Source organism: Triturus cristatus, chromosome 4_2, assembly GCF_964204655.1.
Source record: "Triturus cristatus chromosome 4_2, aTriCri1.1, whole genome shotgun sequence".
Taxonomy (NCBI): Eukaryota; Metazoa; Chordata; class Amphibia; order Caudata; family Salamandridae; genus Triturus; species Triturus cristatus.
Genome location: NC_140586.1, coordinates 963,116,421 through 963,138,198, shown reverse-complemented (window position 1 = coordinate 963,138,198; position 21,778 = coordinate 963,116,421). Strand labels below are relative to the sequence as shown.

Below are 21,778 nucleotides of genomic sequence, written 5' to 3'. Positions count from 1 at the left end.
ATTTCGGCACTAGAACCGAAGGATTGCTGTCGTTGGGCGCATGAGGTGGTGTACGGACTTGTGAGACAGACCACTAGCAACGGGGAGGAAATCTTCTGAGGAGGTAGATATGTCTTAAGAGGATCAACCTCTCATGAAACCTTATGACAATCACTTTATACCAATAGCTATAAAACTAAAGCATGAATGCTTGGACACGGCTTTGCAAACAGTTTAACAGGTTGTAGTTCTCGCAATATATCCTGCTGACGCTGCATTCTTTCCTAGAGTTGGGATAGCGTTTCTGCAGTGACTTTGGATCAACAGCGGATGGTGTAAGGAATGGACAACTGTGGAACGTTACAGGTATTGAGAGATTTATTGAGAGCTGAAATATTGAGACTTCTGGAAATGATCAAGGAACCAGTGTGTGCTCAAAGCAGTTGAACTCTTGATACCAACAGCCGCATGAAAAGATATTTGAGCCAGTGAGCCTGGAGACTTGCTGGTTACAAACCACAATGATGCTGTGGCAGGTATGGCACAAGAAGTGTGAAGAGACAAGAAGCTACAGCCAGTGAGAAACGTCAGACAAGTGACGTGCAGGAATCAGAGATCATCTTTGTGAAAATAAAACTTTAACAGATCCAAGTGCAGTGCAATGAATGGGAGCTGGAAGACGTGCTGACCAGAGCTGCTGAACACACCCAGCAGAACACTCCACCTGGGTACTCTCCCGCAGGAGCCGTCGGGTACAGGAGCTGGAAGAAGTGCCGACCAGACCCGCTGAACACACCCAGCAGAACACTCCACCTAGGTACTCTCAGCAGGAGCCGTCGGGTACAGGAGCTAGAAGAAGTGCTGAGCAGAGCAGCAGAACACATCCAACAGGACACTCCACCTGGGTACTTTCAGCAGGAGCCGTCGGGTACAGGAGCTACAAGAAGTGCTGAGCAGAGCAGCAGAACACATCCAACAGGACACTCCACCTGGGTACTCTCAGCAGGAGCCGTCGGGTACAGGTGCTGGAAGAAGTGCCGACCAGAACAGCTGAAAACACTCTCCTGTACACTCCACCTGGGTACTCTCAGCAGGGTCTGTCAGGTGAGGAGCTGGAAGAAGTGCTGACCAGAACAGCTGAAAACACTCTCCTGGACACTCCACCTTGGTACTCTCAGGCTTGAGCCGTCAGGTATAGGAGCTGGAAGAAGTGCCGACCAGAGCCGCTGAGCACACCCAGCAAGACACTCCACCTGGGTACTCTCAGAAGGAGCCGTCAGGTACAGGAGCTGGAAGATGTGCTGAACAGACCCGCTGAGCACTCCCAGCAGGACACAGTCCACCTGGGTACTCTCCAGGAGGAGCCGTCAGGTACAGGAGCTAGAAGAAATGGCGACCAAAGCCGCTGAGCACACCCAGCAGAATACTCCACCTGGGTACTTTCTGGAAGGAGCCGTCAGGCACAGGAGCTGGGAGAAGTGCCGACCAGAGCAGCTGAACACACCCAGCAGGACACTTCACCTGGGTACTCTCAGCAGGAGCCGTTGGGTACAGGAGCTGGAAGAAGTGCCGACCAGACCCGCTGGGCACACCCAGCAGAACACTCCACCTGGGTACTCTCAGAAGGAGCCGTCGGATACAGGAGCTGGAAGAAGTGCCGACCAGACCCGCTGAGCACTCCCAGCAGGGCACTCCACCTGGGTACTCTCCGGAGGGAGCCATCGGGCACAGGAGCTGGAAGAAGTGCCAACCAGAGCTGCTGAGCACACCCAGCAGGACACTCCACCTGGGTACTCTCAGCAGCAGCCGTAAGGTACAGGAGCTGGTGAGCGCTTTTCTTGGTGTCTACGACACTGCAACTGAATAGCCAAGTTATTCCTGTGAGTAATTGACCCTCAAGGGGCAGTGAAGTAGCAAAGACAAGCATTCAAGGCATGCACTGGCGCAGTTTGGAACTCAGACGCAGCACAACACAGTAAGACACACACAATAAGGCCAATGTCCAACCAGAGCTACAGCGTCAAAGAAGAGTAGGACTTTCATAAAAAATTACAAAAAGGAGCAGCTAAAAATATACTGAAGGTGCTGGAACACCCTTGGGCAGAGATACAAACCCCAAAAAAGTTACCACATATCGTGTTTACGCACATAGAGTTGGAGTTTTCAGTTGAACCCGTGTCTAAAGTTAAGCTCCGGCATAATACTCAGGTGTTCCCAGAACTCTTTGGGACTCAGTAGATCATTCTACAATGTTTACAAACAAAACTAGTCAATAGAAAGTGGTATCTAGTAGAAACTGACCAGCTCATTGGGTCCGAGTCCCTGCTACCGTTTTCTCAATTATGAACAATGTAAAATCCATCTAAAAAAAAAAAAGAAAATTTAAGCAGCACAAGAGTTACACCCAAGGACTCTACGTATGTTATTTGGTGCCAAAAGTCTCAGGGTCCTGTCAGAAAGCCTTATACCTATGTTTACTGCTGTAAATGCTTCCACTGATACCTGACAGCTATCCATTAAAGGATTCCTACCAGTTTAAATGTTTTTAACACTGTGAAGTTATCATCCAGTCATGCATAGTTTTACACACTAGTAAATGCAGAGCAAAAACGGGGGAGTGGGAGGAGCAAGGTGAAGATACCCTTGACAATTTGTAAATGACCACAAACTTGTGAGAATGTGAGCATTTCATAAAGTTGAATGTGACCCTTTCCCATGCTGGACATTGTTAGAGATTGACTTCAGAAAAATGCTGGGGTAACTTCACATCCGGGGTGGGAAGGGAAATGGATCACCAACCAAACTTGGTGGCATGTTGAAGGGGTTTCTCCAGGATAAACTGGTAAGACGGCAATAAGCACTGGGAAAATGGCATGTCACTAACATGTTATGGTATGTGTATTTGTAGAGCACACAAGTCACCAGAGAGGGCATCCTAGTGCAGAAAGCATGAGCGACAAGTGCAGTGCCCGGTCTTACATTTATTGCATGTAGGAGAGTAGGATCTGCTTCACATGGGTACCCCCACTTTTTGCTGGTGTTTCACTGTTTTTCGACCTTAGTCTGGCTGTGGCCCTGCTAATCAGGACCCCAGCCTAGCTGCTTCCTCTCTAAAATGGTATCCATGTAATTAGGTACATTTCTAATTGGATTCTGGAGTGCCTTATAAGCCCCTTGTATATGGTATACTATGTACCTAGGGCATAGGTACCTCAGAGGTCTACCAGGGGCTGAAGCATGTATTATGCCATCCCTGGGAAGCACTCCAAAATGACACCACAGGTCTGCTACTGCTGCCTGGGTAAGGTCGTGCCTGCACCCCTTACTGTGGTATAGGCTACCTATATCACTACCATTGCACACACATTTAAAACCTATAAGTCACTCCTATGGCAGGCCTTAACAATCCTGAAGGCAGAGTGCTTGGTTTTTATGTGAGAGGGTGCCCCTGCATGAGCAGAGCCCCTCTGCAGCGTTCAGAGTACCTCCTCTGATGCTGTTTGTGGTGCAGCCTGACCATACACTCTTAAGTGCATTATAACCTCGCGGTAAATGCCAACTTTGGACTGGCTGCACGGAAACATGTCGTGTTTGGTGTCAAACGCTTTGGAATACTACCCCCCTGACAGTTCTGGTGGCAGGGGTAGCATTCCACCCTTCTAGAGGGAGAGACATGTTTACACTGGTCTACCCGGTAAAGACTTTCTAAAGCCCTGGCATCACAAAATGGATGCCACTGCCACAGACACGGGTCTGGCCACCTGCTGCTGACCGAAACTCCAGCAGGGGAGGCCTGGACAATAAGTTTCCTGTCCCAGGGCGGTGTAACCACCTCCCCAGACAGGCAGATGTGTATTGGGGCTGGGCGGGAGCACTCTCTGGTGCTTTGAAGTTCTGCATTGGGGGCACACTTGGTGTCCCTGTGCATAGTCCAGTTCAAACCAGTTGCAGGGGCTACCTGCCCCTGCTCTGGCACGAAACTGGACAAAGGAAATGGGTGTAACCACCTGAAGAACCGGGCTTATTAAGCCCAGCGGCGTAGGGTACGCCTGAAATCTTCTGAGTTCGCCTTCCAAATTACAGAGACACAGCACACTCTGCTTGCGTAGGAACTTCAATTTATTAGCTGCAGCTAGGTACAGTTGTCCTAGAAGTACATCAGTGGTAGGTTCTCAGAAGACTGCCCCTTCAATCCGTGGCTCACAGTCTTTTGTAGCGCTTGAATTCCCTAATGCAACAACCCCCTCAAAGTGCAATACAAATACAAATCATCCACAAGCAAACATTCTTCGTACAAGATACAGGATAATGGGCAATAGAAATTCCTTCCGAAAGGTCGTGTTCTCTACCCGACCATATAGGTCAGGTGGCATAGCCATTCCTTGGTTAAATTAATTTACGACAGGACGTGTTTGAGTGTTGCAGGTGGTGAATTCGTGAAACAACTGTAGAGGCCGAGAACGGTCACCAAGGGGTCAACAGATGGTTATCTGGGGAATAAGTTGCTTCGAGTCGGTCTAAGAATGTACTTCGCTCAGGAAGACAGAAAAGGTCGTGTTATGTGCTACAGTATGAAGTTAGTAAAGAACGCTATGAAGGTTATTGGTGCCTGAGTGAGGGCAACAGCGTAATGGTGTCAATGAAGGTTATGGGGCCGAATTTAAATTTCCTCAGACCCTCCTTTTGCCGTTACTCAGGCAAAGAGACCGGAGGCTGTTTGTTAATCTGAATCTATTTCAATAGCCATGAAATCTACAAGCTGTTGTTGCAGCATTATTTTTGTGTCCGCTGCTTTCTGTGATACCGGATTTGGAACACACAGGGTGGCGCAGAGCCCGCATATAGCGGGACCACATTGTAGGCAAAGGCAACATGAGAAGAGAATAGCCAAGGTCGCTCCGACAAAGGTAAGAATCTTCCATCCCCATGTAGACAGTAGTCCCCCAAACCATCCCATCAGAGACCAATTCCCTTCATCTTGATGAACGGACTCAGCGATCTTATGTAGCTTAGAGATGGCTTGGTATACTGTAGGGGCGTTGTCTGGAATAAAAATGCAACAGCTAGATCCGATCAATCTGCATACGCCCCCACGGTCAGCAAGGATGATATCTAATACCATCCTGTTCTGAAGCGTGACAAGGCGGTCAGCAACGAGTTCTGCAGTGAGGTTACTCATAGCGCCAGCTGTTTCATTGACAGTGGCTTCTACAACTCGAATTAGTTGTCTTATGTCTCTACTGTTGGCTATTGGGCCCCAGAATGGAAGGAGTCCCTTCAAGACATCCCCGACTCCTTGTCCTGACGTATCCTGCTCAGACACCACCCTTCTTTTCTGTAAATGATGCTTGGCATCTGCTATATATGTAGGGGGCAACAACCAAGCGATATAACAAGTGCCTCTCCAATTACCAGGTAGAGAAGTGTAAGCCTTATTTCCACACACGAAGTATGTATTACGTGAGGGAACCATGCGAGGCCAGTCTGTACCATTCAAGGTCACAATATGTTGGCAATTGCTTGTACCTTTGTATTCTAACCCTACTTTCCTAATACAGAATGGTGCTTGTCCAGGTACCACTAGAAAAGTTTGTCCTTTTCGAGAGGTTCTATTAGAGGGCAGAAAATACAAATCCGTAGATTTGGTTTGGCGATCAGCATATTCTGACTTCCCACTATCCGTCCCATATATCCTCTTTCTGTCCCGCCAACATAAATGGTATAGATGTACTACCAAGCTCCTTACTTCTTGAGTATCACCATCTCCAGAAAATACCCAACTGGCGCTCAATTCCCACCAGGCACTACAAGAGCCATTAAATGAAAAAGGAAGGGTAATGTATGGCATTCCAGTATTCACCGAACTTGGCAGAAGACCACAAACCCAACAGTTTGTCGCGTTAGAGGCCAATTGATGTTGGTGTAGCATGAAAACAAATGTGTTGTTGCGGAATTCACTTCTTCTTGACTCAACATGAGGTGATAGAGTGACATGTGTATGCATTTCAACTATAACTTCGGGGGTAGACTGTGTAAACATTACATGTAGTCCCCATCCGATGCAAGACAATATAATACACATCAAAATCAATATTATTAAAACCACTATAAAACGATTATGTAATAATTTACAATGTTTTGTGCTTTTTGTTTGCCTTTTGTCCATTCCCTTTTGAACAGTCATTTCCAGCTCTAAATATTGCCCGTGACGGGAGGTTGCTTCACTCAGCTGTGATTGTCTGTAGTTCTTTATACTTTCCTACAAGTCCCACAGGCCTAGAGCCACAACTTGGGTCACAATTCTGAGACTTACGATCACGGCCCTGCAATCATGTGGAAATGGAAGAAGGACAAAGTCAATGAGGCACTATTGAGGTATTTTTGTTCAGTCTGGGCCTCAAATCGTACCTCCGGGAACCAGGTACAGTCTGTTCTGGGAAAAGGAGATGTTGTTCAGTAGTGTCCAATTTCACTGCCGGTGAGACAGCTGTCTGGATGACCTCGTCGTCGTCTTTTCCTGCTCTGGCAAAGTCTAGGTGTGCATCGCTGAATAGTCCAAATCTTGGTATTCTTTCAGTTTCAGAATCACCAATTCGTTTATGAACCCACTGATCATAAGGCAATGGTAGGGGCACTTTCTTGCAATGTATCCCATGTACCCAGTTCTTTTTGCCTACCACCTTTACTGCAGTACGCGTCATCAGTAGTACCTGACGAGGCTCTCTCCAGCGAGGTTCCAGGTTTTCGACCTCTGGAAGTTCTTGATGCACACCCAGTCTCCTGGCCGTATGGTGTGACCAGGATCCGTTGAAGCCTGAGGCAAAGTATCTTGTACCTGTTGGTGAAGGACACGTAACTTAGTTGTTAGATCATGTAAATAGTCAATCAACAACGGATGCTCTATTTCTGAGTATTTCTTTGGCCTTGGGACTCCCCAAACATTTGCAGGGCTTCCAAAAACAACCTCATAAGGACTAAGCCCCATACGGGAATGGGTGGTTGTTCTGGTGGATAAGAGAGCCAAGGGCAAAGCATCAGGCCAGGCAAGACCCGTGCTGGCTTGTATTTTCGCCAGTTTGAGCTTAAGGGTGCCATTATAGCATTCCACCAAACCTGCTGACTGAGGATGGTTTGCTGCGTGGAACTTTTGCGTAATGCCAAGGCCTGTGCATACTTTCTGCATGATCTGACCCACAAATTCACTTCCGTTGTCACTCCAAATAATTCTGGGTAACCCAAATCTCGGCAGAAACTCCTTCAAAAGGACTTTTGCTATGGATAGAGCAGTATTATTCTTCAGGGGATAGGCCTCTACCCATCGGGAGAAGGCACATACCACAACAAGAACATACTTCAGATTGTTACATCGTTCCATGTGAATGTAATCTATCTGTAAAACCTCAAAAGGGTAAGTTGGGGGAGCAAAGTGGCCTGCTGGTGTTGGTGTTCCCTTCCCTGGGTTATGCATCAATCATACAATACAATGCTTGACCAGATTGTCTGCACATTTAGGGATTCCCACATTCTTCCATACCGGCTCCAGAAGCTTGCATATACCTTTAGCGCTAATATGGGCTGGACCATGTGCCATGGTAACTACCGGGAGTACAGAAGCATCTGGTAGTAACCAGCGTTGATGTTCTGATAAGTCTGTCCAGCACCCTGTCACATCCAATCTTCCTATACTTTCTTTCCGCGTACTCAAATCTTTCTCTGTGGCCTCTGCCTGGATCGTTTTCACACTGTCCACAGTATTCTCACACATCCCTCCTTGTGCAACCCATCTAGCAGAGCCTGCAACATACATGCGGCTTGTAGTGTCTCTAGCTGTCTCTTTCGCTATGTGGTCTGCGAAAGCATTTCCTTGACCTACATCATCAGTGATCTTCTTATGTGCACTACACTTCACGATCGCTATCTGAGTGGGCAAGGTGAGTGATTCAAGGAGGTCATTTACCAATTGGCCATGCTGTATCTTAGTGCCATGGGATGTGAGAAACCCTCTTTCCTTCCACAGGCGGCCAAAACTATGGGCCACTCCAAACGCATACTGACTATCAGTATACACATTCACCCTTTTTCCTTCAGCCAACACACAAGCTCTAGTCAGTGCTATCAATTCAGCTGCCTGGGCTGAGTTATGTATAATACGTGCTGTTTCTACAACAGTGTATAAGGTAGTAACTGCATAGGCTGAGGTCGTTTCACCATTGGGAAGCTTAAAACAAGAACGGTCCACCCATAGGGTCCATTCCGGGTCCGGGAGTGGAGTGTCCTTTAAATCAACTCTGCCTCTTGTCTCTTCCTCCGTGCGGAGGAAGCAGTCGTGCTGCTCCTGAGTGTCATTTTCTACTGGAATCGGCAGCAATGTTGCCGGGTTCAAGGTATTACATCGCTTAATGTGTATGTGGCTAGCCAAGAGCGTCAATTCGTACCCCGAAAGGCGTGCACTCGTGAGGTGTTGAGTCTTTGTTCTATTTAGGAGGGTGTCTACTGCATGCGGCACCATGACAATAAGGGTATTATCTAATACCAATCCAGCAGACTGGCGAATGGAAACTGCCGCTGCTGCTGTAGTCCTCAAACAGCTAGGTAATGCCTTGGCCACTGGATTTAACGTGGCCGAAAAATATGCACAGGGACGTTGCTTGTCCCCAAATCGTTGCGTTAGAACTGATAATGCGCAACCTTCTTTCTCATGAACATAGAGTGTGAAAGGCTTACTGTAATCAGGAGTACCTAACACAGGGGCAGAGCACAAGGCAGTGCGTAAATCAGTGAAACTTGTCTGACATTCCACAGTCCATGGAAGCGGGTGTGGTGTATCTTTAAGAGTGAGTGCCAACAAGGGTTTTGCCAGAAGGGAAAAATTGGGGATCCATTGTCTACAATAAGAGGTAATACCTAAAAAGGCACGCACCTCTTTTTGCGTGCATGGAATAGGCATTTGGGCAATTGCTTGGATACGTTCTGGGGTCAATCGCCGTCCCTCCTTTGACAAGAGATGACCTAGGTAGGTAACCTCTTGGCAGCAATATTGCAATTTTGATGGTGAAACCTTGTGGTTGTGATCGGATAAGTGGCTTAACAGTGAAATGGTAGCCTTTTTACAAGTGTCTTCAGAATCTGCTGCAACCAACAGGTCATCCACATATTGAATGAGAGTGGCCCCTGATGGTAACGACAAAGTGTCGAGCTGTGATTTCAATGCTTGACTATAAATGGAGGGGCTCTCGCAATAGCCTTGGGGAGCTCGCTTGAACCGGAAGCTTCGACCTGCTAAGGAGAAGCCAAAAATATCCCTACTTTCCTCAGCAATGGGAATGCTGAAGAAAGCATTTTTGAGGTCAATGACGGAAAACCAGGAAGCTGAGGCTGGTATCATTGTCAACAAGGCATTAATATCCGGGACAACAGGGAATTGAGATACCACAATCTTGTTGACCTCTCTGAGATCAATCACAAAACGATAGACAGGTGGCTGGGAAGGGTTGGTTCGTTTAAAAACAGGCAGAACAGGGCTATTGCATACATTTCCCCATGTCTCTTCAACCACATCGTTTTGTACTAAATCATGAACTATAGGCAAAAGAGCTTTTTCGCCATCACTTGGAATTTTATACTGTGTAATGCGAGGAAATTTAACATTGGGCTTGAGTGTTACAATGTAAGGAGGAATCCGCAGGAGGCCCACATCATTGGGGCCGGTGGCCCAGAGGGTGGCTGGAAGAAATTGTAATTCAGGGGGAAGCTTATCTTTAGACAAGTACATCGGTGAAGTCAATTTCTTACCCAAGGTAAGACGTACACCAGAAGGGGAACAGTGTAATGTCGCATATAATCTCTTCAATAAATCCAAGCCCAACAAATTCTCACCACAACCAGTTGTTAAAAGGAGCGGGGCCTCCAATGTGTAAGGACCTATTGAAATGGGCAAAGGGCGTGAAACTGGGTTTTGAACTGGGGCGCCAGAAAACCCTACAGAAACATTTATACAGCCAGACAAAGGTGCCCCAGGGAGTTTAGAGTGAATCATAGAGCTTTTCGTTGCACCAGTGTCTAATAGGAATGGCTCTGTAACACCTAGTGCTTCCACATCAACATAAGGCCCGCTTTGGTCCACTTGAACTGATACTACTCCCTTACTTTGTCCATGGCTGTCCTAGCTAGGTTCGGAATTCTGACTCTCATCCTCAGTATAATAATCACTATTGTAATAGTTGGTAGACTGAACATTTTGCTGATCAAAATAATTTGTGGAGTTCCCAGGGGGCATGGAACGTTGGTTATTAGGCAGCGTACCTCGTCCTCTACCTCTTGGTGCTGACTGATAACCACCCTGGCCTCGTGACGCGGGAATACCGTTTGTGCGCTGTAACAAAACCGGGCAATTATACTTTAAATGGCCTTCTTCTTTACAGTAAGCGCATTGATTTTGGCCTAGTGGGGGTCGGGGAACGAACGGCCCAGAGCTCTGCAACTGTCTCTGAAACTGCTGAGGTGGCTGAAATTCACGCTGGGCAGGGCGAGGAGGATAAGCTTGTTGCAAGAGAACTTTCGTTTTCAGCTCTTTAGTCTTTTTATTAAGTTTCTCTCTTTCCTCTTTATCCCTATTTTCATAATACTGAGCAGTAGCCAATATTTGGGCCGAAGAGGAGACCGCCCACGCACTTTCGGAATTCTTTAATTTATTAGATATTTCCGGAACCAAATTCGACACAAATTTGTCTACAAACAATCGTTGGCCACCTTCCGTGCTCATATCCAAACCACTATGATCGATGAATGTCTCCTCGAAACGAGTGAAGAAATCAGAGACGTTTTCGTCCGCTTTCTGTTTACAAGCTGCTAACTTATCCCAATTAACTCGGAGAGGGGGCATCATAGTTTTTAGTAAGGCAATGATCCTAGCTGGGAGTTCTGTAAGTAGAGCCTCAGGTTTGGCACCACCCACTTGGAGTCTGTCCGCGGCGAGTATGGCAACCCAATCACCTCCCAGTTCCCCCACATGATCCTCCTTCCGGATCTTAGCCCATAATGGTTGTGGGACCACATTACCCATTAGCATGTCTATATCGGCCAAATTCATAACACATGCATCGACAGTTTGGGACAATTCTTTGTAGTATCCAGCAGGATTTTTACGGGGGTCCGGTAAGGACTGCTTAAGGGCCAATACCTCAGAACGTTTCCAGGGAACGTGTACACACACATGTTGAAAATGAGCAGGTACAGCAGGATTGGTGCTGTGAGCTGCAACCTCCTCTCTCCACACTGGGGGAACCTCTCTCATGGGATAGTGTTTTAACTCTCGCCTGATGGAAGAATCGCGTTTTGGAAAAGACCGGAGAGCATCATTCTAAAAGTGACAAGCGTTCCTACCGCGTTCTAAACCTCTGCGCCCACAATCAGCCCTTTATCAAACTCGGCCTGAACATCAAGCAAGCCCTGAGGGGCTCGTCCCAATCCCATATTTTCCCACTCTTGACATAAAATATCACACATAGTATTAAAAACATGTCTCTGTGTTGGTGCCTCCCACTGCTGAAAGGTTACCATAATATCTTGCACACTATACTCGGCGTCATTTGCGATCCACCTTCGGGCTTGAAGACCTAGCACTTCCCGTTCCTCCGAACCTGGGAGCTGACTACGAGTTAGTCTACGAGGAGGAACAGGGGTCATTTGAAACGTCCCAAAGAGAGGGGACAGAAGGCCAGAAACAGTATCAATCATTCGCCTCCGAGCGGAGGGAGAATTTGTCATTAGAACAGGAGACAGAGTATTAGGCGGGGCAGAAGGGGGAGTAACCGGTACAAAGGGAGACGAAGGTAAGGGAGAGCTCGGTAATACCGACGAAGGCTGTGATGGGGGTGCAATAACCGGTAGCGGTGCGACAGGCGGAACAACCGGTAGAACAGGTGGGGCAGGCGCCAATAACAAAGGAGCATTCACTCCAGGGGCAGGCGGTAATCCAAAATGTACATTAGCCCCCTGCGCATAGGGCGCGGGTAATCTTAACAGATGAGACATTAAAGGATCCTTCTCAGGGTCCACAATTTTCTCCGTAGGGGAAGTTGGCAACACTGGATAACATTTATCTACCGCCATACGATGCTGCCTATCTAAAACCTCAATCGCATGATCGGTTTCATTATTTTTAAACTGTTGCGCAGCTTGTAAAATAGACATATCCCTCCTTTAGCTTGTTTTATTTCTTTCTGTTAGGCCTCCTTACGCCATAAGCAAAAAAGTCAAACATAGCCGGCCGGGCTTTCCGTTTAAACAACGTGTTTTCCAAATGATCTAAGATATTGAGCTCAAAACTGCCGTTCGGCGGCCATCTTAAAACACCATCTTTCCTAGTATAGCGAACCCACGCCTCACTAAAAGCTATGGGGCCAATACCATGTTTAGAATATACTTCATAAGTGGGAGTTCCGGCCGGAGGAATTGGACAAGAGTCTTCCAGTCGGGAAGCCCTATCGCGATTATAACAAAACCAATTTACAAATTTACTGAAACCAGGCATCGCTACCACAATAGTTTCTGTACAAACTTCAAGGGGTTTAAATAGTCACTTTATCGTACACAAACTGCACTCACCCCTCGGTTTCGGCTTTTGCAAAAGTCGAACAAGACAAAACAAAGACAAAGGAGTGGCCACTATACTTAACTTAACCAAGTGCTTCCTTACGCCAACAGAGGTCCGTCTGATGTCTCGCAATACCAAGTACAAAGGGAGCCAAAGCGTGGCCGCAGTCAGGGCAGCAGGTCTTTGCAGCCATTGGAGGGGAGAAGCCACACGGTAAAAACCTTCAGTCTGCTTATGACATGCAGGGGTCAATCACGTGGTGCGCGTCCTCCGGAATTTCCTTGCGGGGCTCCTCACGATCCTCGGGCTGGACCCACGACCTCTGAAGCGGCCTCACAGAGGGCACCAATTGAAGAACTGTGCTTATTAAGCCCAGCGGCGCAGGGTACGCCTGAAATCTTCTGAGTTCGCCTTCCAAATTACAGAGACACGGAACACTCTGCTTGCGTAGGAACTTCAATTTATTAGCTGCAGCTAGGTACAGTTGTCCTAGAAGTACATCAGTGGTAGGTTCTCAGGAGACTGCCCCTTCAATCCGTGGCTCACAGTCTTTTGTAGCGCTTGAATCCCCTAAAGCAACAACCCCCTCAATGTGCAATAAAAATACAAATCATCCACAAGCAAACATTCTTCGTACAAGATACAGGATAATGGGCAATAGAAATTCCTTCCCTAAGGTCGTGTTCTCTACCCGACCCTATAGGTCAGGTGGCATAGCCATTCCTTGGTTTTTTTTTTTTTTTTTTTTTTTTTTTTAAAAACCTTTATTTTGGTAAATGCACAATACACAGCGTCTGCCTACAACCCCTCGGGGCCGGCCGCTATGACATATCAGAAAAGGATAAAAGAAAAAGAAAAAGGAAAAACCAATTGGGCAGAGCGCCGTTGAAGCAATCTCTGAGTGAAAAGTACCGTGTAGAACATGGAACAATAATGTCAGGATAAGAAAAGGTTTAATTTTATGATTTTGTCGAGTACAATGTAGTAAACTACAAAAAGAATCGAAGCTGATCACTGACCAGGAGAGACATCACCGTTCACGGGGCACCCAGAAGGAGGCGTTATATAGGAGGGCATTTGTAAGGAAAAAGGTGGCCACCATCCAGGAACTAAGAGCAAACACTATACCACAGAATGATAGAACACAATAAACTCTCTACTAACACTGAACCCCGACCCCGAAGAAACAAAGAAACATAAAAGAGAAAGAAACCGAAGAAGAAGAGAGAAAGAAAGAGAAAGAGGGCCATAGAGACAAAGAAAGGACATAGAACACATCCCATCCCCCCACCCTGCATACCAGCGGAAGGCCACGGCCCACCCCCCCCCAATAGGCATGCCTGTCGCCCCGAAAGAACCCCAAGTGAGAAAGAGAGTCTGGAGAGTGGGAAAGAACATCCCAGTCTCCGACTCCCAGAGAAGGCAGGAGGAGAAAATTTTATACACTCCCGGTCACCACCAGCCCCATAAGCATCCCCCACCCTGAATATCATCAGCACAACTGAAGTAGCAAGCAAAGCAGCAGGTGGGGAGACTCCATTCCAAATGTGCGAATAAATCAGATAATTAGCAGTCCCATCCTAGTCCCCGCCCGCCAATACGTACAGCAAACTAAAGGAAATCGCCCAGCCCTGGCCCGATCCTAAGCGGCCCCACAGATCCACCCCCGCAATCAACAATAGCAAATTACACGCATGCGGCACATCAAATACATAGACAAATATTCTAGTCCGGGTCATGCCAGGCGGTCAGGCAGGATCATCAAGGGAGGCAACATCAGCCCTGGCCAGAACGCTGAAACCCCACCAAGCATGGCCACCGCTGGGAGTGTACCTCAGGCAGAACAAAGGAGCAAGATGGCCGCACCCGGCATAGAAGACGCAGAGGAAGAGGAAGCGAGAGTTCCCAATCATAGACCATCACCACATCGATAGTGACCAACACAGTTTTCCCCACAGAACGACACACACTCCGGCGATGTTGAGGAAGCCGTGGCAACACTTGCAGAGGCAGAGTCTGAGCTTGTAAAGTGGAAGGGAGCTGTGGATCTGCAACTTTGTCATTAATAGAACACTCAACACTGTAGCCAGGGAGAGGACGTTCCACAGTATCCCCCTGTCGCCACACTGTATCCGCATCGAAGGGAATGAGAGGCATTGGGGGATCAGACAACCGCAGTAGTTCCCTGGATGGCATAGCGACATCGATCTTCCGCTCCAGTTCTCGAGCTTTTTGCCACCATGTCGCCCTCAAGTCTTCCAGGGCTAGAAGGATATCACCATAGGTCAGGTCTGCTCCCCGCGTCAGCATGTCGGCAGTATGCAAAGGCGCCACCGGGACACCCTCCAGCTCGACCGTAGGCAGGGCAGCTTGCGTCAGGGATATGGAGGCTGCCGTCTTTCCGGCGAGGTAGACCGGCACCGCCACCATTTTTGCAGTCAGCCCACATCGGAGGGGTGAGGGTGACTCCATAGGACGGAGTAATAGCATTTAAGGCAAGAAGAGATACTGCTCGCTATACGGGGCTCACACGATGTGAGAGCCCTCGGCTGTATAGCAATGCGGGTGGTGGGCGATCTAAAATGGATACCGCTCTGACCGCTGGTAGCATGACAAAGGAAGGTTCGCCAGCCCGGACCCAATCATACAGGAATTCTCTCCGTCGCGAAGAAGGCTCCGCCAAGCCGCCCACTCCACAGCCGGTCACATTTCCCCAGGCGCCGGTCCGGCCCCAAGTCGTCTCATCGTACGTGATAAGCGGTGTCCGGTGGCGGTGGTCGGGCCAGAGTGCGTGGGCAAAGTCCAAAGTCGGCAAACTCTATGAAGCCTCGACCAAAAAAGGCGGCGGGGACATCGGAGGAATGCGGAAAGTGTCAGCGCATTCGTGGTTACATTTGCTCGCACCGTAGGCAGGATTAAAGATCAGGATGTCATGTAAAACAGCAGACGGGCTCGGAGCCGGGAGCTCAGACGTCCTGTCCGTCCGCCATCTTGGCTCCTCCCAGCCATTCCTTGGTTAAATTAATTTACGACAGGACGTGTTTGAGTGTTGCAGGTGGTGAATTCGTGAAACAACTGTAGAGGCCGAGAACGGTCACCAAGGGGTCAATAGATGGTTATCTGGTGAATAAGTTGCTTCGAGTCGGTCTAAGAATGTACTTCGCTCAGGAAGACAGAAAAGGTCGTGTTATATGCTACAGTATGAAGTTTGTAAAAAACGCTATGAAGGTTATTGGTGCCTGAGTGAGGGCAACAGCGTAATGGTGTCAATGAAGGTTATGGGGCCGAATTTCAATTTCCTCACACCCCTCTTTACAAACCATCCCATAGGTGGGTCCCTAGAGTATGTCCAACCCCCAAACTTTGTATAAGTATGGGAACCCAGTCCTTGCGACTTTAGATTACCCTGGACGAAACTCTGCAACATATATCCTGGACCTTCGACTTTCTATTTCAGAAGAAGAAATCTCCCTTGGGGTCAAGGAGTGACTCCCCTGCTTGGCAGGCACCAAAGAAGCAACTATCTGGTCTGCAATTCTGAAGGCCCCTCCGGACGCCGAAGTCTCTGCATCACCAGAGGTGGATTTCCAGACTTCCCCAAGGCTACCCTGAATCCACAGCAAAGGTGAGGCCCTTGGCTATCGCGGGTGACGTGGAACCATGACCCCTGGACACCGTGATCTTTTGCTGATCCATCATATTCCTGGTCTTCCTCGAAGTTGTGCTTTGGGCTCCGAGTAGCCCCAGCCTTGAGCACCTCCTGCACCGAAGATTTCTGGCCTCCACTCCACGAGTGACCCGTGGGTCAGGTTCCAGTGCGACCGCTCGAGGCTCCTTCGCGATCGCTAGCCCGTTGGCTAGTGGGTCCCCAAAAAGGCAACTCCTCTTCTGATTGGGCTTTCCTGGTTGCTCCAGACGTGTCCCGACTTACCCTCGCTGGGTGAGTCCCCCAGACCTTGCTGGTCTGCACAGACGTCCTTTCTCTGTTTCCAAGTGACTTGCCATTGCCAAGGCTTGTTGGGTCCAAACTGGTCATCGAAACACCGCAGCACTCGACAGACTTCGTGGGACTGCTCGAATCCAGCTCCTGGTCATCGACGATGCCTCCCGGACCTCGTGGCTGAAGAGTCAAGACACCCATCAACTCACCTGAAGCACCCGACATCTGTGGGCATTGGACTATCGTGCCCCTGGTCACTGGTAATTGACCCAGACTCTGTCCCCTCTGCTTTCAGGTTCCTTCCATCCTCAATCCGGCCTTGGATAGTTTCGGACACTTCTCCTCTTCACGGCAGCAGCACTTCTTGAGCAGCTTCCACTGAAAACAGAGACGCGACCCGACACCATTGGACACCTATGCACCCGGCTTCCCTGGGTGAGGTAACTCGAGTACTCCAGTGCTCCCGTGGGTGTTGGCCCTAGACACCTCTAAGTCCAAAAGGGTTCACTCATAGTCATCCTCTAAGTGTCTTTAAACTCTAAATTTCCAACCGTGACTTTCCCCATAGAAGTTAACGGCGATTCGTGGCTGTGTTCTCACACTGCACGCGTCCCCGTGGGTCTCGTGTCACTACCTTGGGTGGTTCCTTGTGGTCCAAGCACTTCTAGGGGCTCTAGGCCTTGTGTCTAGCTCAGTCGTGGTTCTTATACCACTTTATTGGTATATGGTTTGGCATGCCCCTAGGGCCCAAATGTGTATTTGTGTTTTTACTGTTGAATACTGACTTGTAACTTAGGTACTTCGAATTCCAGCCTCAGAGACTAGAGGGGTGTGTTTTATCTTAAATACATATATTTTAAATATATACCTGGTGTGGTTGTTCTTTCATTTGATCATTTAATAGATTATAGACTGGTAAAACAAGCTGCTTTACATTCCTTCAAGACTTAGCCTGAAGGCTGCTATCCATAGCTACCACTAGGATAGCTTTCACATAAGGTTGTCTTTAACCCATCACCATAAGGGGTTGTTTCGACTGATACAAGGTGCCCAGTAGAACTAGTGGACAGCATATATCAGGCCAACTTCTCACATTGCAGAATCCACAAACTGAGGAGGCGGCTCTCATACGTAGCAGACGGTCGTCTCAGACTTAGGAGCGTAGGGGAAGGCACAACTGCCAGATCTGGTTTTGCATAAGCTGGGGAAGTGTGTGAGTGGGAGTCTGGTGGAACAGAGGTGGCTAGTAGGTTTATGGAAGTTTATGAAGTTGTTGAGGCATGTGAGGGACAATGTTGTGGAAGGCTTGATCTCAGAGCATGAGGAGTTTTGAGAGTGCTTGTTTATTGACTGACAGCCAGTCAAGATCTTTGAGGTGTGAGGTGAGCGCAGGGAGGTAGGTTGAGTGCGAGTCTGGCTGCTGCGTTTTTTATGGTCTTGAGTCTAATGATTCAGACATGGAATGCATAGCCGTCGTCCAGCTTGCTAGTGATAAAGGCTTGGGTGACGGCTCTGAGAGTGTAAGTGGGGAGCTATTTGAAAGGCTTCTTGAGCACTGTGAGTGTGTGGAAGCAGGAGGCGGAGACTGCGTTCACGCGGCCAGTCATAGCGAGTTGGTTCTCTATTACTAGTCCAAGGTTTTTAGCATGAATTGCCAGGAGGTGTGTAGGTCCACATTCAGTAGGCCACCAGGTGGAGTATGAGATAAAAAGCTCTTTGCCGAAGGAGCTTGAGACAGTTAGTTCCATCCATTCGGTGACTTCCATCATGCAGGTGAAGAACCTGGTCTGGGTGCTTGCCATGTTTTCGAGAGGGAGAGTATGAGCTGGGTATCTTCAGCGTAGGCTATGACATTGACTGCATGGACACGGATGATGTTGGTGAGTGGGGCAATGCAGGCGTTGAACCAGTTCAGGTTGAGCAAAGATCCTGGAGGAACTCTGCAGATGAGGTTGGCATCTTCTGAGATGAAGGGAGCCAGGCTGACGGACTGGGTGTAGCCTGCAAGAAAGGAGCAGATCCAGCGAATCGCAGGTCCTTGGATGCTGGCTTTGTCCAGTCGTTAGATTAGGATGGGGTGTGAGATTGTGTCGAAGGCTGCAGATAGGTTCAGTATGGTGAGGGCAGAGGTGTTTCCTCTGTCCGTGATCAGTCATATGTTGTCGGTGGGGGCGATGACGGCAACCTCTTGTGCCTTAATCAAGACTGAGGAGGTGGTCAAGAGGGTCAAGTCATTGAGGTTGGTGGCTAGATGTTTGGTTATCATCTTTTCCATAACTTTAGCTGTGTAGGTTTGCAGCGAGATAGGTAGAGAGTTGGCAAACGTCTTTGTGTCTGCTGAGAGTTTCTCGAGGAGGATGGGGGTACTTTGACATATCTGCAGGCATCTGGGCTGAGTTGACTGGATCATTCGGGATTGGGGTAAGGGCTGCACTGATTGGGCTCAGTCCTTTAGTGAAGAGGTAGTTACTGCAGGGATCAGAGAGTGCTCTGGAGTGTATGACTGCATTGTTATTGTCGTTTCTTGAGGTGTGATGGTGGGCCAGACAGTCTGGGCACTCGTCTGGGTGACTGTTGGTTGGGTGTTGGTTGTGATGGGCAAGATGGCTGCAAGGACGGAAGAGTTTGGTTGGAGTTTGAAGAGGGGAAATGGCAATACGCACTAGGAAAATGGCATGTCTCTAAAATGTGACATGACATTTCCACTACACAACGCCAACTGGTCTCATAGCTAGAAGGTTCTCATTGAGCGATAATGGCAGTACTGAGGCCGTGCTCTCTACCGAGTCTGTTGCAAGGGGCTTTTTCTGCCAGTGTCTTGAAAGCTTCAAGCTGCAGTCACATTTTTGTAGTGGCAGGGCGTTGTTGGATTGTATTCACTGCTGACCAAATACTTGTCCAGTCCACCTGAAACTAGGATTTAGGTCTATCAGCACCTTCGGAATCCATCGTCTCCAGAACTATCCACGCTACAGAGATGGGGGAAATAGTTCTGTAATCAGGACAAGTGCTTGCAGACAATAGGGAACAACACCAATGGTAGGGGGTGAAGAGGAAAGATCTGTGTCTCTTTGAACAGGATGGTGCCAGATATGGGTCCACTAATGGCACCGGCTGATTATCAATCGATCCCTTGTTTAGAAGTTGGCCCTAGATGCTTGCAAATAAAGTGTGAGTAATCATCACCTTAACTTGCATTTTTGTTTGGGTAGAGTCCAGAATCCCATCCTGGTCATAGCATGGAGACATTTCTTCTGACCTTCCCAGATGAGTTTCAAATGACTCATAATGAAGGGCTTGGTGCAGTTAGAGCTGACAGCTACTTTGGACACTGTTGACACTTGATAATGGTTGACCGTCCTTTGGAGACGGGTCGAGCGGCTTGGGTTTCCAAGGTGTCTGCTCCTGTGTGGGTGCACACAGGTTGTTGCTCCTCCGCCCTTCTGCTCAGTGTAAGCGACAGTGTATGGAACAGCCAATGGGATGTTATGTCTCATCCTTTCTCTTTACTATGCATTTGGCACTACTGAGGGGTTATTCCACTCCTTTAGTTTGATGGTATCACCCTACGTCAATAACACACAGCTGTTTCTTAGGCTGAAACAGGAGTCTGACAATTGCATCAGTCTTCTGAGGGTCTGCCTCACACTTATTCAAGTCCTGACGACTACTAAAACTATAAAGACAAACAGAAATAAAACTGTTCTTTTCATTGGTGGAGCACAGGAAGCCAGAACTTTGGCCTCCACTGGTTGTCGCTGCAACAGGGTTAGAACCTGGGCATCACATTTGTCTCAACTGTGCATCCCTGGAGTGGTTCTGGCATTACTCCTCACTACTTAAAGAGCGGAAGAGGTAAGAGCAGTTATTCTCTACCAAGTAGACTGTCTGTTAAACCTGGCATCTTTTGGCGTGTTTCCCCTGTCTTTTTGCTTCTGACCTTCTGGTTTTTGTGGTACTCTGGATCTTGTTTTTGCTGGTTTCCCTACTACAGTGCACTGTGTGTACCAAGGGTACGTAAACCAAATACTGCTCGTGGGCCTGCAGCACTGATTGCGCTACCCACACCAGCAGCCAGTCAAAATGTTCTCTGACCTGCCACTGCAGTATCTGCGCTCAGTTTCCGCTGCCATGTCGACCTGGCAAGTGCACTTGCCAGGCCCAAACCTTCCCTTGGCTCAACATTCCCCCATGGGCAGGGTGCAGTGTATGTGCAAGGTAAGACACGTACTGGTGTGTGTGACATGTCCTGATAGTGAAATACTGTCAATTTTGTTTTCACTATTGAAAGGCTATCTGTCCGGTAGGCTAACATGGGAGTTGCTTTGTACCATCTTACAAGCATTACTTTCCATTGGGACAAAATAGAGACATAGAGTTTAGGCTTCCTGAACTCAGAATTTAAAAATACATCTTTTAGTGAAGATGATTTTTATGTTGTATGTTTGAAAATGCCACTTTTAAAAACAGGGGCTCCTCGAAAATAGCAAGACGCGCAATGAAAAAACCGCCCCAGCGCTACGCCAGGAACCGGTCCATGCGTGCGAGATTTTTGATGCCCAAACGGTCAATTCAAGATTTTTAAACCCGACCGGCACAGTGTCATTCAAGGCATGACTAAGTAAAGCGCTAGAGGTAAAGTCACGCCCCATAGTCTAAGCACCACTTCCAAGGCATGTATAATCAATGCAAGTTACGAGTAACAAGCACAAAGGAAAACGATTAATTAAAGTGCACCAGCAGTAATACCATGCAAAAAACCACCACAAATGTAGAGATTATGTAGTGATCTTCGACACCCATAATTTCACAGCATCAGCGTCAACATTAGGGTGGAGATACCAATCTCTTTGACTTCTTGTCCCCCAGAAAGAAACCAGCAAGACTTATACGAGGCAAGTCATTTCCTGAGAGCTGGCACCATATAGAACACGGCAATAAAAAGAAGACAAAGCCACCTTGTCTCGGAGTGAGCGTAAGTTGACACATGACTCTTTGTTCATTCACACACTTTAAATACGGCGCCAAAATTAAATAGACACTATTGCAATTAAATTACAGGATTAGAAGTCCGATTACGACTTGACACCAGCCCTGAAGACGACCTCATAAACATCACAAAGGTCCCTAGCTACACAGGTCGAAACGCGTTGGCGAACAAGCAGAGATCGTGAACACCTCTGGGGGAGACAAATCGAGAACCAGCTCTTCCACACAAGCAAACACACAGAAGGATCATAACCTGTATGCTTGGTTGAACTCTT

At 48.1% G+C, this 21,778-nt stretch overlaps 1 protein-coding gene across 5 annotated transcripts in view; it reads right to left on the bottom strand.

Moving 5' to 3' along the window:
• LOC146839143 (uncharacterized) overlaps positions 1 to 21,778 on the bottom strand; it is a 377,863-nt gene that overhangs the window by 83,947 nt on the left and 272,138 nt on the right. The gene's annotated exons all lie outside the window — the stretch shown is intronic.